At 33.0% G+C, this 13,345-nt stretch overlaps 1 non-coding gene across 1 annotated transcript; it reads left to right on the forward strand.

Annotated features, from left to right (window-relative positions):
* The first annotated feature begins 5,205 nt into the window (after window positions 1-5,205).
* On the forward strand, window positions 5,206-5,314 carry LOC142521394 (small nucleolar RNA R71). The gene has a single exon (XR_012814161.1). It is a non-coding gene; the product is annotated as a small nucleolar RNA R71 (small nucleolar RNA).
* The last annotated feature ends 8,031 nt before the right edge of the window (window positions 5,315-13,345 follow it).

The raw sequence follows: 13,345 nt of genomic DNA on the forward strand, positions 1-13,345 counted from the left end.
CCGTCCATATTGATATTCCTCCTGTTGAAATTGCCACCATAGTTTAAGAAGTTCATTTTGCACGTACCCACTAGAATGCGTATCAAGAACCTCTAGAAAATTATCCAAAGGCTCTTTCCTCAGACCATTCTTAATGAATAAAATTTTATATTCTCTATTCATTGATATCATTCCAACATTTTTGCATTTTCCTTTACAAGTCCACCTTGCACATTTATGACATCCGCCTATACGTTTAGCTCTTCCCTTTTTGGCATATATGCTTTTACCAAATCTTGGCATATGTATTATTATTAATTCACTTGCTTCCCCAACCAATCGGACTTTTGCTTCAATTATCAAACGGACATCATTCGGTATGCCATATGAAATCATCAACCTTAGCCGCTCACATCTAGCTTTATAAATTTTTTTCAACGCATTATCAGGTAAACAAGCAAAATATTTACGAAGATTCATAATACACACATCCATATTATTATTATTATATATATTTCAATTATTTTGGGAAAACTGAAGAAACCGACTTAAACAGTCACGGAGTACCGTTATCCGCCACTTAACCGGGAAATGAACTAGAATCATCAAAACAAAATGAAAATATCAAACAACTATTGTGGATCATATAAAGGCATAAACTCATTATTAAGAATTTCATTTTCTATAAAAGGCTTAAGTCTTTGCCCATTAACTTTAAACACGTCATTATTTTTAGGATTTTTAATATCAACAGCACCATGAGGATAAACAAATTTGACTATAAATGGTCCTGACCACCTTGATCTTAGTTTACCTGAAAATAAATGCAAACGAGAATTATAAAGCAAAACTTTTTGTCTAATTTCAAATGACTTTCTCATAATATTTTTATCATGAAAGGCTTTAGTTTTATCTTTATAAATCTTTGAATTTTCATATGCATCATTTCTTAATTCTTCAAGTTCATTTATTTGCAATTTTCTTAATTTAGATGCATCACCTAAATTAATATTAAATGCTTTAATTGCCCAATAAGCTTTATGTTCAAGTTCAACCGGTAAATGACAATGCTTACCAAAAACTAACCTATATGGTGACATCCCTAATGATGTTTTAAATGCAGTTCTATATGCCCATAATGCATCAGTTAATCTTAAAGACCAATCTTTTCGATTTGGATTAACTGTTTTTTCTAAAATTTGTTTTATTTCTCTATTTGCAAGTTCAACTTGACCATTACTTTGAGGATGACATGGGGTAGAAACTTTATGTGTAATGCCATATTTTCTTAACAAAGAGGAAAATGATTTATTTATAAAATGACTTCCCCCATCACTAATTATTGCTCCAGGTATTCCAAATCGGCTAAAAATACTTTCTTTTAAAAATTTTATAACAACTTTATGATCATTAGTTCTACATGCAATTGCTTCAATCCATTTTGAAACATAATCAACAGCGACTAAAATGTATTTATATCCAAAAGATAATGGAAATGGACCCATAAAATCTATCCCCCAACTATCAAATATTTCAATAATTATGATTGGATTTAAAGGCATCGTGTTTCGTTTTGAAATTGATCCCACCTTCTGACAGTTTTCACAAGATTTGCAAAATAAATGCGTATCTTTGAATAAAGACGGCTTATAAAATCCACATTGTAAGATTTTTGTAGCTGTTTTATTGGATGAAAAATGACCTCCACATGCTTCAGAATGACAAAATTTAATAACATTACTTACTTCATTGTCGGGTATGCATCGTTGAAAAATTTGGTCATGACAATACTTAAATAAGTAAGGATCATCCCAATAAAATTTTTTAACTTCTATCAAAAATTTATTCTTATCCTGTGAATTCCAATGAGAAGGCATTTTATTTGTCACAAGAAAATTTACAATGTTAGCAAACCAGGGCATAATAGTGACATAAAACAACTGATCATCTGGAAAATTTTCATTTATTGGTATTTCATTATGAGATGATTCAGTCATTATTCTAGATAAATGATCGGCTACAACGTTTTCTTTTCCTTTTTTATCTTTAATTATAATATCAAATTTTTGTAACAATAAAATCCACCGTATTAATCTTGGCTTAGCATCTTGTTTATTTGATAAATATTTTATGGCAGAATGATCGGTGTTAACAATAGTAGTAGAACCAATTAAATAAGATCGAAACTTATCTAATGCAAATACTACTGAAAGTAATTCTTTTTCAGTAGTTGAATAATTTATTTGGGCACTATTTAAGGTTCTACTAGCATAACAGATTGCATAAGGTTTTCCTTTTTTTCTTTGTCCTAACACATCTCCTATAGCATAATCACTTGCATCACACATTAATTCAAATGGTAAAGACCAATCTGGAGGTTGTAAAATAGGTGATGTAACTAAAAGATTAATAATTTTTTTAAAAGCATTTTCACATTTTTGAGTCCATTCAAATTGTGTATCTTTTGTTAAAAGATTTGAAATTGGTTTAGATATTATGCTGAAATTTTTTATAAACCTTCTATAAAATCCTGCATGACCCAAGAATGATCGAACTTCTTTGACCGTTTTTGGTGATGTTAAATTAGCAATAACATCAACTTTGGCTTTATCAAATTCAATTCCTTTTTCAGATATCACATGTCCTAAAACAATCCCAGATTTAACCATATAATGACATTTTTCCCAATTTAAAACAAGATTTATTTCTTCATATCTTTTTAATACTCCTTCTAGATTTTTAAGACAATTTTCAAATGAGTTTCCAAAAACAGTTATATCATCCATAAAAACTTCTACATATTCTTCAATTATATCACTAAAAATACTTAATATGCATCTTTGAAAAGTAGCCGGAGCATTACATAAACCAAATGGCTTTCTTTTAAATGCAAAAGTTCCGAAAGGACAAGTAAAAGTAGTTTTTTCTTGATCTTCTAATGATATAGGTTTTTGATAATACCCCGAATAACCATCAAGAAAACAGTAATAAGAATTTCCTGCAACTTTTTCTAGAATTTGATCTAAAAATGGTAGTGGGAAATGATCTTTTCTAGTTGCATCATTTAATTTTCTATAATCAATACACATACGCCAACTAGATGGAATCCTAGATTGTAATAACTCTCCCTTTTCATTTTTTATAACAGTGATGCCGGACTTTTTAGGTACTACTTGTGTTGGACTTACCCATTTACTATCTGAAATTGGATAGATAATTCCAGCATCTAATGGTTTTAATACTTCATTCTTAACAACTTCCTTCATATGTGGATTTAACCTTCTTTGTGGTTGTTGATATGTTTTAGCATTTTCTTCCAAGTGAATTTTATGTGTACAAATTAAAGGATTCATACCTTTTATATCTTTCAAAGTCCATCCAATTGCATTTTTATATTTTTTGAGTAATTTAATCAAATCTTCTTCTTGATTTGGCAAAAGAGTGGAAGAAATTACAACATAAAATGTTTTATTTTCACCAAGAAATACATATTTCAATTCTAATGGTAAAACTTTTAATTCAAGTTTTGTATTATCATCTTCTTTAAAATTATTTTTAGACTCAAAACTTTCTATTGAAAAAACTTCAGATTGTTGATTTAAGTTTTCTTCTTGTATATTTTCTTCCACAATTGGTTCAATTTCATTATCATATTCATTTTCATTAATACTTGGTTGTTTACATAAATTTAACACATTAAGTTCTAGAGTCATATTTCCAAAAGACAATTTCATTATTCCATTTCAACAATTAATTATAGCATTTGAAGTTGCTAGAAATGGTCGTCCCAATATTACTGGAATTTCATTATGTACTTCTATTGGTTGTGTATCCAAAACAATAAAATCTACATGATATATGAATTTATCAACTTGAACCAACACATCTTCTACAATACCTCTAGGTATTTTGATTGACCTATCCGCCAGTAAGAGAGTAACAGAAGTGGGTTTTAATTCTCCTAAATTAAGTTTTTCATAAACTGAATAAGGAAGTAAATTCACACTTGCTCCCAAATCCAACAAAGCTTTTTTAATTTTATTTTCTCCAATAATACATGAAATTGTTGGACAACCAGGATCTTTATATTTTAAACTAGAATTATTTTGAAGAATAGAACTTACTTGTTCAGCCAAGAATGCTTTTTTCTTCACATGCAATTTTCTCTTTACAATACATAAGTCTTTTAAAAATTTTGCATAAGAAGGTACTTGTTTAATAGCATCTAATAATGGAATATTTATCTTCACTTGTTTAAAAACTTCATAGATATCAGAATCACGTTTTTGTTTTTCATGATTTGTTAATATATGAGGAAATGGTGGAGGTTTATTTGACTTATTTACTATTTCAGATGATTTATCCTTCACCATATTATTCTTAAAATTTAAGGTATCATTATTATCAAAAGTATCAGGATTATCATCCTTACTCTTTGATTTTAAATGATCCTTGTTTTCATTACTATATGGATCATTAACTATTTTACCACTTCTAAGGGTAATAACAGATTTTATTTGATCAGTTTTTTCATTTTTTAATTCTTGATTTTGATTTTTAGGATTAAGTTGAGGTTGAGATGGAAATTTTCCATAATTGTTATAATTGTTAGGATTAGGTTGAGGTTGAGATGGATTAGGATTAGGTTGAAGTTGAGATGGATTAGGATTAGGTTGAGGTTGTTATAATTTTCCATTTTTTAATTCTTGATTTTGATTTTTAGGATTAGGTTGAGGTTGAGATGGAAATTTTCCATAATTTTCCATAATTTTCATTAGTATTGGTTTTTTATAATTGTTAACATAATTTGCTTGTTCATGGAGACATTCTTTAAATGAAGGTAATGTTGGACAATCTTTTGTAGCATGATCTTGTGTATCACATATATGACAAACAATTTCTTTAATACTTTTTAATTGACCACTCTTTTCCATTTCTAATGACTCAATTTTTCTTGCTAAAGATGCAAGTTTAGCTTGAATATCTATATCATCTTTAAGATTATAGATATCACCCCCATTTGTTGAATTATTGTTTTTAATTGTTGGTGGTTCTATTGTGCCTATATTATCCCAATTTTGAGCATTTTCTGCTAATGAATCCAAATATTCCATAGCTTCATTTGGGTTTTTATCTTCAAAAGTTCCATTACACATGAATTCTCTCATTTGCCTATCTTTAGGTATTAGATCTTCATAAAAGTGAGAAACTATTCTCCATGTTTCAAAACTATGATGTGGGCATGTATTAAGTAATTCTTTATATCTATCCCAACATTGATAAAACGTTTCTCCTTGTTTTTGAGAAAAAGTTGTAATTTGTCTTTTAAAAGAGTTTGTTCTATGGGAAGGGAAATTTTTTTTGAGAAATTGTTGTTGTATTTCTTCCCATGATCTTATTGAACTTGATCTTAAATTTTGTAGCCATGCTTTAGCTTTATCTTTTAAAGAAAAAGAGAAAAGCTTTAATCGAACTATATCCATGCTACAATTTTGATCATTATAAGTGTTACAAACTTCATCAAATTCTCTTAGATGCAAATATGGATTTTCAGAATCTAAACCATGAAAATTTGGTAAAAGTTGAATAATTTGAGGTTTGAAGTTGAAATTAGATGCATCAGGAGGAAAAATTAAACAAGATGGGGCACTAGTTCTAATAGGGTTCATATGGTGCCTAAGTGTTCTTAATTGATCATGTTCTTGATTATTATTATTATCTTAATTATTTGAATTATCATCCATGTTTAAATTATTTTCAGATACTCGAATAAGTCTACCACTTTTTTTTCGACTCCAAATACTCATACAAAAAAAAAAACAACACAATACTTATAAATAAAACATAATTAACAAATATAAACTTAATTTATACCTCCCCGGCAACGGCGTCAAAAACTTGCTACTACTTAAATAATAATTCACCCAAGTGTAGGTTGTCTGCAAGTAATATAATTCGTAAGTACGAGATCGATCCACAGAGAGATTATTTTGAGTTTAAATTTATTAATTTATAGATTACCAAATGCAAGAATTAAGTTTACAAATTATAAACTTTGTCAAGGCTTGAGGATTTATTCTTGGTTTATGTAATATTGTTTAACTAAAAGTAAAACAAAAGAAACCACCATAAATAATGGTTCCAAAAAATTAAACACACACATAATATAATATAGTTCCCACTATAGAAAATACCGAATTAACCGATATTTTATATATGGTACCTATGATTATAATTATGACTATATAAATAAATAATTGCATAAAGTAAATGTTAAATTAAATCATTATATTTCATTTAGAACAACCGGCAGAGCCACGCTATTGCCTAAATGAAATATATTGATTTAATAAGTTAGTTGCGGTAAAGTAAAAGTTAGTTGCGGTAATTAAAAGTTAGTTGCGATAAAGTAAAAGTTAGTTGCGAGAAAGTAAAAGTTAGATGCGAAAAATAAAAGTTAGTTGCGATAAAGTAAATGTTAGATTGTTAGATGTTAGTATTAAATCATAATATTTCATTTAGAACAACCGGCAGAGCCACGCTATCGTCTAAATGAAATATTATGATATTATTATATAAATATATATATATATCTATATATATAATAATAAGTGATGAAATATTTATTGTATCAAAATTAAACAACAAATCAAGATAACCACTTTAATAGTATTAAGCATTTGATGTAAATTGATAACAACAAATAATTCATTTTTATACCTACAATAAAAATAAGTTAGCTAAATGAAAAGAAATAAAGAAAGAATATACAAATTATAAACAATCTTACTTTCACCAAGAATGCATCCTCTTCACCTTGACATAATAGATTTAGCTTGTCCATAAGATTACTTTTGATCAACACTAAAATATCACTCATAGTTGAGAACATGAAAGAAAATATATTGGAACTTAGAACTTTGATACACACTCACACTATATTTTACAATGAGATAGAATGATTCTCAAGCTAGCACAAGGCCTCTATTTATAGGCCAAATGAGAGAAAGGGTCAAAATTTTTATTAATGCCATGTAGTTGCAATAGTATTCTTTGTCTCCTCCAAGTTCAATTCCATGTCCCTTCTTTCAATGCTTTGTTCCATGACTTTAATCACCGAATTTGACTCTGCTCAAAATGGCAAACATGTGGGGAATTGTCTGTAGATGAATTTGGCCACTTGGTTCACCTCATTTGGTTAAATATTGAAATAGTTATGATATTTTTACTATATGCTGGTCATAGTAAAAGTAAATTTGTCCTACTTTTGATATTTGCACAATTTGATCATCTTAAGGATCTTTTTAGGCAATCATGTCTCTGCAAAGTTGTAGATAATTTCTCAAGGATTCCAAACATGTTTGAGTCACCTCCATCTGAATTTTCTAGCTTGAGTTATCATTATTCTACCAACACGTAGAAAACCTGAAAATAAAACATATTTAGTAAGACAATTAAATATAAACAAACAATACTAAAATAACATAATTTTATAATTTTAATGAAACTTAAATTTTAAAATACAGGTTTTAACATATAATAAATTATTAATTTTAAGTTTCATCATCTAGGGATAAGGTGTCAATGAGCTGGAGTCGGTTAGGAGTCGAGCTTTGGTCAAGGCAGATTGGATCTTTGAGGAGCTAGGGATTTTGGGTAGATCGGGCGAAGGAAAAGAAAGGCACGGCCATGAAGGACTAAACCAAGCCGTGGTGCAGACCTTAGTGGGTCCAAACCGTGGTCTATGGAGGTCCATGCATGGCTGGTCTTGGGAAGAAGGAAGCCCGAAGGGGCTAGCCATGATTTAGGGTTGCATGATAAGGTTTCGAGCTTGCGTCATGTGGATTTCCTTCCCTGCGTGCATGGGGATGAGGGCAGTGGTTAGGTCGGTCCAGGAGGGTCCAGTGGTGGGGTTGGAGTGTTTTGTTCGAGGCTGGTCTGGTCTGGTTTGGGCTAGGATCGAGTTCTTGAGGCTAGGCGCATTAGGGTTTGAAGGATTGCAGAAATTTCCAGCAAGTGGCTTCCGGTTTTAGGTGGTTGAAAATGGCTGGAATTTTGTTGTTTAGGGGCTGGTAGGGTGTTATTAATAGGTGGTTAAAATTTGGAAAAGTTTGGTTAAGTTTCAGGTTGATTATAGTTAAAACCGGGCCACCGGTTAAAATTTTAAAACGAATCGTAAAAGTTATGGAACGTGCACGAGGTTATGTCTAGGAAATGCTTTTAATTATGTTTTGAGGTTTTTTAAGGAGTCAGGTTGGCTTCGGGTCGAAATTTTGATGTACAGGGATAAAATGGTCAATTAGGGCTTCTAAGGGCAAAATGCTCATTTTACGTATATGCATGATTTTTATAAGTGATGAACTTGATGATATGTTTTGAAAGATGTGAGTTGGTTGTGACTAATACGAACACGAACACGTAAGGCTAGGGGTGTCAAAATGCAACACGACCCGTCAACTCAACACGACTTAACACGAAAAAAATCAGGTTTGGGGTGGTGCTTTTGGGTTCGGGTTGGGTGAGTTTGAGTTAGTGCCAGGTTAGATGGGTTTCGGGTTGGGTCGGGTTGGGTCGCGGGTTGACCCGAAAATTTTTTTCTTTGTTTTTTGAAAATATTACCTATATTTTTATATATTATATGTTTGAACAAAATTTATTGTATATTTATATGATAAATTTTCATCATTTAATATTTATTTTGTATATTTTTTGTTTTTATAACAATTGTTTATTTGATTTAGTAAATATATTTTAATTTTTTACAATTAAAAATTCAAATTTAAATAGGAAATTTTGTTATTATGTGTTTAAATTAAAATATTATTATTCTTTTTTATTTTTTCGAATTTTTTCATTAAATTTTTTTTAAAAATAAATAAAATTCGGGTTATGCGAGTTAGACGGGTTGAGTCGGGTTTGTGTTCGGGTTGGGGGTTTTCGAGTTGCTTCGGGTTCGGGTTGAAAAAAAAATAAAAAAATTTCGCTGGTTGACCCGAAACCCGACCAACTTGACCCGATTGACACCCCTACGTAAGGCCAAGGCTCAGTGGATTGGTAATAATGTCGCTGATGTCCCCGTCATCGGGTACCGCTGTTATATGTAGATGGATCTATCGACTAGAGCTGATACGAAAGTTACAACTAATTATATGAATTCAAATAAAGAAAATGAACACGTTTATGTTGATATGATGAGATATGTTATGGTCACGTTATGCTTTGACATTCTATGTTTAAGTTCATGCTTTTAAGATCATGAAATATATGCTAATTACGGTAATTTTCACTGTTGCATGTTATGTATATGTACTTGTTATAACGATACAGGTGTGTTGAATCTTTAGACTCACTAGGTGTGAATGATGCAGGTGAGCATGATGATGTGGAGACCGGAGGCGATGAAGATTGAGTAAGTGAAGCTGGGTGTGTGCACGTTGACCCGAGAACCTTGCATTTTTCCGCACTTTATGCTTATTAGTCAAGGTTGATACATTATGTTTTCACGTTTCGCATCGTTTTATATGTTGAGGATTTGACAGGAGTTCGAATATTGCCTTGAAGTTCTTTTAAAACAGTAGTCTAGGAATTTGATGATAATTAGATTTTTACTTAAGTGTAGTATTTTCTTTTAGTAGTCGAGTGACTTTTTAAATGATGGATTGACAGCTTTTATTCAGTGCGTGGTTTTTTTTAGTTTTGAGAAGAGCCTAAAAAAAATTATTTCTAGATTTATCTTCTTAGTAGACGTTTCAATGCAAATCAAGGGTTTTATTAAAATGTATGAGTTATTATTTTTATTGCATTAATACGATTAGGACATGATTATTTGCTTTTATTTCATGAGTTACTAGATTTCATTTATACAGGCTTTTAGCAGTACTATACGCGCGAATGAGGAACAGAGACCAGTGACGTTTAAGGAATATGTTTTATTAAATTAATTACCTACAATTATTTAATACATGGTGAATTTTTATTGAATTTTCGAAAATGGACCTTTTAAAGAATTTTTACGCATCGAGCCATATTTTAAACCGGTAGGCGATTTTTAACAAAACGAATCACTTTTTGAGGGTTTGGGTAATATTTTAAAGACATACCTAAACGAAATATTTTACGTACGTGTCATTGAGCCTAATGGGCTAGTTATTGGGCCTAGATCTGTACACTTTAATATTTTAAACCTAGGCCCATTATCCTAATTAACTATTATGCAAAATTTTTACTCCCAAAACCCTACACCCACCTCCCCTCTCTCGGCCGCCCACCTCAAGAAAGCATAGAAGCAGGTTTGGTTCTCTTTTTGCAAGAAAATTTCAGTAGAAACTTGTCCCATCTCTCCGGTGCTCGTCAATCACTTCGTTGGTTTGATTTCTTTGAGCGTTGTTATACTAAGGCTCGCGTGATTCCTTTAATTTCTCTTCTTTCACACCATAATACATGTTTTGGAGTGATTATGAATGATACAAGTAGGATCGAATGATTCGGCTCGGTATTTACATGCTTTTCTTCATGTATATGATTTGTGCTTTAATTTATATATCGTTTTTGGCATGTTTTTCAAGGGGATTCTAGGATCGACGGTTAGAGGAATCAAATCATGTCTTGTTATGATGTTAAGCGCTAGCCTCAGAGGTGGATTGGGTTGGTACGAGGCCGATCAAAATTTCTTGTTTGTGGCTCGGTTTTGAGGTGTACGGGTGGTTTACATGTATTCGAGAGCATGGGGTTGAAAGTCATGGCTAGGGCAGTGCATGAAGGTTTGGTTGTGGTCTATGATAGGTTAGGTCGTGCCTAGTCTGTGCCGAGTGAGCGTAGGAATGTTTGGCTTCGAGGTGGAAATTTAGGCTTTTTCCCCGCAGGTATGGTGCCGTGGCGCTGCCCAGTTCGCATTGCAGCGCTTGAGCTTTGGCTCTTGTAGCATCGCAGCGAGATTCATGGCGCCTAGGCATTTACAGGCACCGCAGTATACTCAGCTAGCTCCTAGGCGCTAGTCCTGCACTTGAGGGTTAATTATTTTGATGAGCATGGTTTGTTTTGGCTGTGGATAGGTCAATGTGTCCTAGGTTATTGAGGGTTTAATTGGGTCACACGGGGTTTGGTTAGAAGTCTTTGAACTATGGTTAAGATTCAGGCTAAAACCGGGAATCCAGTTTAAGTTTAATTGGATTATAGAAGTTAAAGTATGGGCTCGAGTTTACGTCTAAGAAATGGTTACAAATATGTTTTTAAGGCATTAGATAATTATGAATTGGAATCGGTCATTTTTGCAACCGAGTTATGTTAGGAGTCCTGGAAGTGCTCTGACAATTTTTTATGCATATTTAAATTGTATACGGTGATGTTGAACATGGATTTTTATGTTAATGTTAGAAACACGTTGCATTCTTGGTTTTAAGAAAAGGTATGTATATGCATGAATTTTACAATTAATGAATATGATGACATGTTTTGAAAGAGGTGAGTTAGCTATGATTAATGCGAACACGAACACGAATATGTAAGGCCAAGGCTCAGTGGATGGGTAAAACTGTCGCTGATGTCCCTGCCGTCGGGTATCGCGGTTATGCGTAGATGGATCCATCGACTTAGAGCTGATACGAAAGTCATAACTAATGATTTTAATTCAATAAGGAAAAAAATGAACACGTATATGATGATACAATATGACATGATTTGAAATGAATATGTTTACGCTTATGTTTATACTTTTGAAGATCATGAAACTTGTTTTAATAACAATACTTTTCATTGTTTCTTAATATGTATAGGTACTTGTTATTACAGTTCAGGTGTGTTGAGTCTTTAGACTCACTAGGTGTGATTGATGGTGGTGATCATGAGGATGTGGAGACTGGAGGCGTTGAAGACTGAGTAGGCGAAGCTGGGTGTGCTCTTGATAACACGAGGACCTTGCACTTCTTTCGCATATTATGTTTAGGAGTCAGGGTTTTAAACAGTATTTTCACATGTTCATGATTTTTATGCTATGGTGATTGTCAGAATTATAGATATTCGATGGTTTTTAAACAGTAACTCCTCAGTGAAGTCACATTTTAAGATTTTGTGTAACTGCAGTTATTTTTATTCAGTGATTGGATGAATTTTAAAAGGCATGATTAACTTATTTATATGTTTATGAGTGTGTCTATTTTCGGTCATAGCTTATTTAAAAAAAAATGGAAAATATTTCACTTGTATTTTAAAAAGCAGACGTTTTAGTTGTTATCAGAGAAAGGGTTCTTGTAGAGGGTTTGTGCCTCCGTCAGCTTCCGAAGCTCAGTCGTCAAGCCCCAAGTCTGTAAGTTTACATCTTTTGAAAGTTTTAATGATATCACCTGTATGTTTACACGATATATGTTTTATAGTATATGTTTAGATGTTTATATGCATTGAGGTTAAATGCTTTAAAAACTAGATTCAATTGCATGTTGGTTACATTAGAATTTGGACTGTATTAAGATATACCTCCCAGAATAGCTCCCAGTACAAACGGGCAGGATGATAATCCTGGGGGTGACAGAGGTTTTCCACCACCACCACCAGGAGACCCTGCTACCCGAGTTCTGGAGGGTATTGCACGTTTGATGGAGCATGCTCCAAAGGCTCTTAGACTACAGGCGGATGTTTATGAGCAGTTCAGGTGGCTCAATCCGAAAGCGTTTGGATGCACCACTGAACCGTTTGTGGTAGAGGGTTGTATTCGTTCACTGGAGTTGCACTTTCAGTACTTGGACATGAGAGAGGGGGACAGATCAGAAGTGCTATGTATATGCTGAGATATGATGCATCTCTATTGTGGGAGGGAGCAGCAAATGGGGTGAATCTGGATACTCTCGCCTGGAACCAGTTCAAGGTAATTTTCTACAATAAGTATTTTCCTGCAGACGTCAGGGGGCGTCTGACCCGAGAGTTCATGAGTCTCCGACTGGGGGACTTGACTGTTGCTGAGTTAATCAGGAGGTTTGATCGGGGCTGTAAATTTTTGCCCCTTATTGCAAGGGATAGAGCAGTGAAGTTGAGGCACTTCATGGATGGCCTCAGACCTACCGTTCGCCCGTATGTCATGCTGATGAGGTTGACTACTTATGATGCTACCACTGATTGTGCTTTTTAGGCAGAGCAGGCCTTGAGAGATATAGATGTGGAGATGCAGAGGAAGAGGCACCATGCCCAACAGAGTTCACATCCCCAGAAGAAGCTGTTTACAGGGCCTCCCAGGAATCAGGGGCAGCAGAAGCCGCAAGGACAGTTTAAGAAGCCGGAGTAGCAGAAACCCCATAAGAACCCAGGTGCCTCGAGACAGGAGCAGAGGCAGCCTTACAATCAGTGAAACCATTTTCATTACGGTAAATGCATGTGGGGG

The sequence above is a fragment of the Primulina tabacum genome, chromosome 1, assembly GCF_025594145.1.
Source record: "Primulina tabacum isolate GXHZ01 chromosome 1, ASM2559414v2, whole genome shotgun sequence".
NCBI lineage: Eukaryota > Viridiplantae > Streptophyta > Magnoliopsida > Lamiales > Gesneriaceae > Primulina > Primulina tabacum.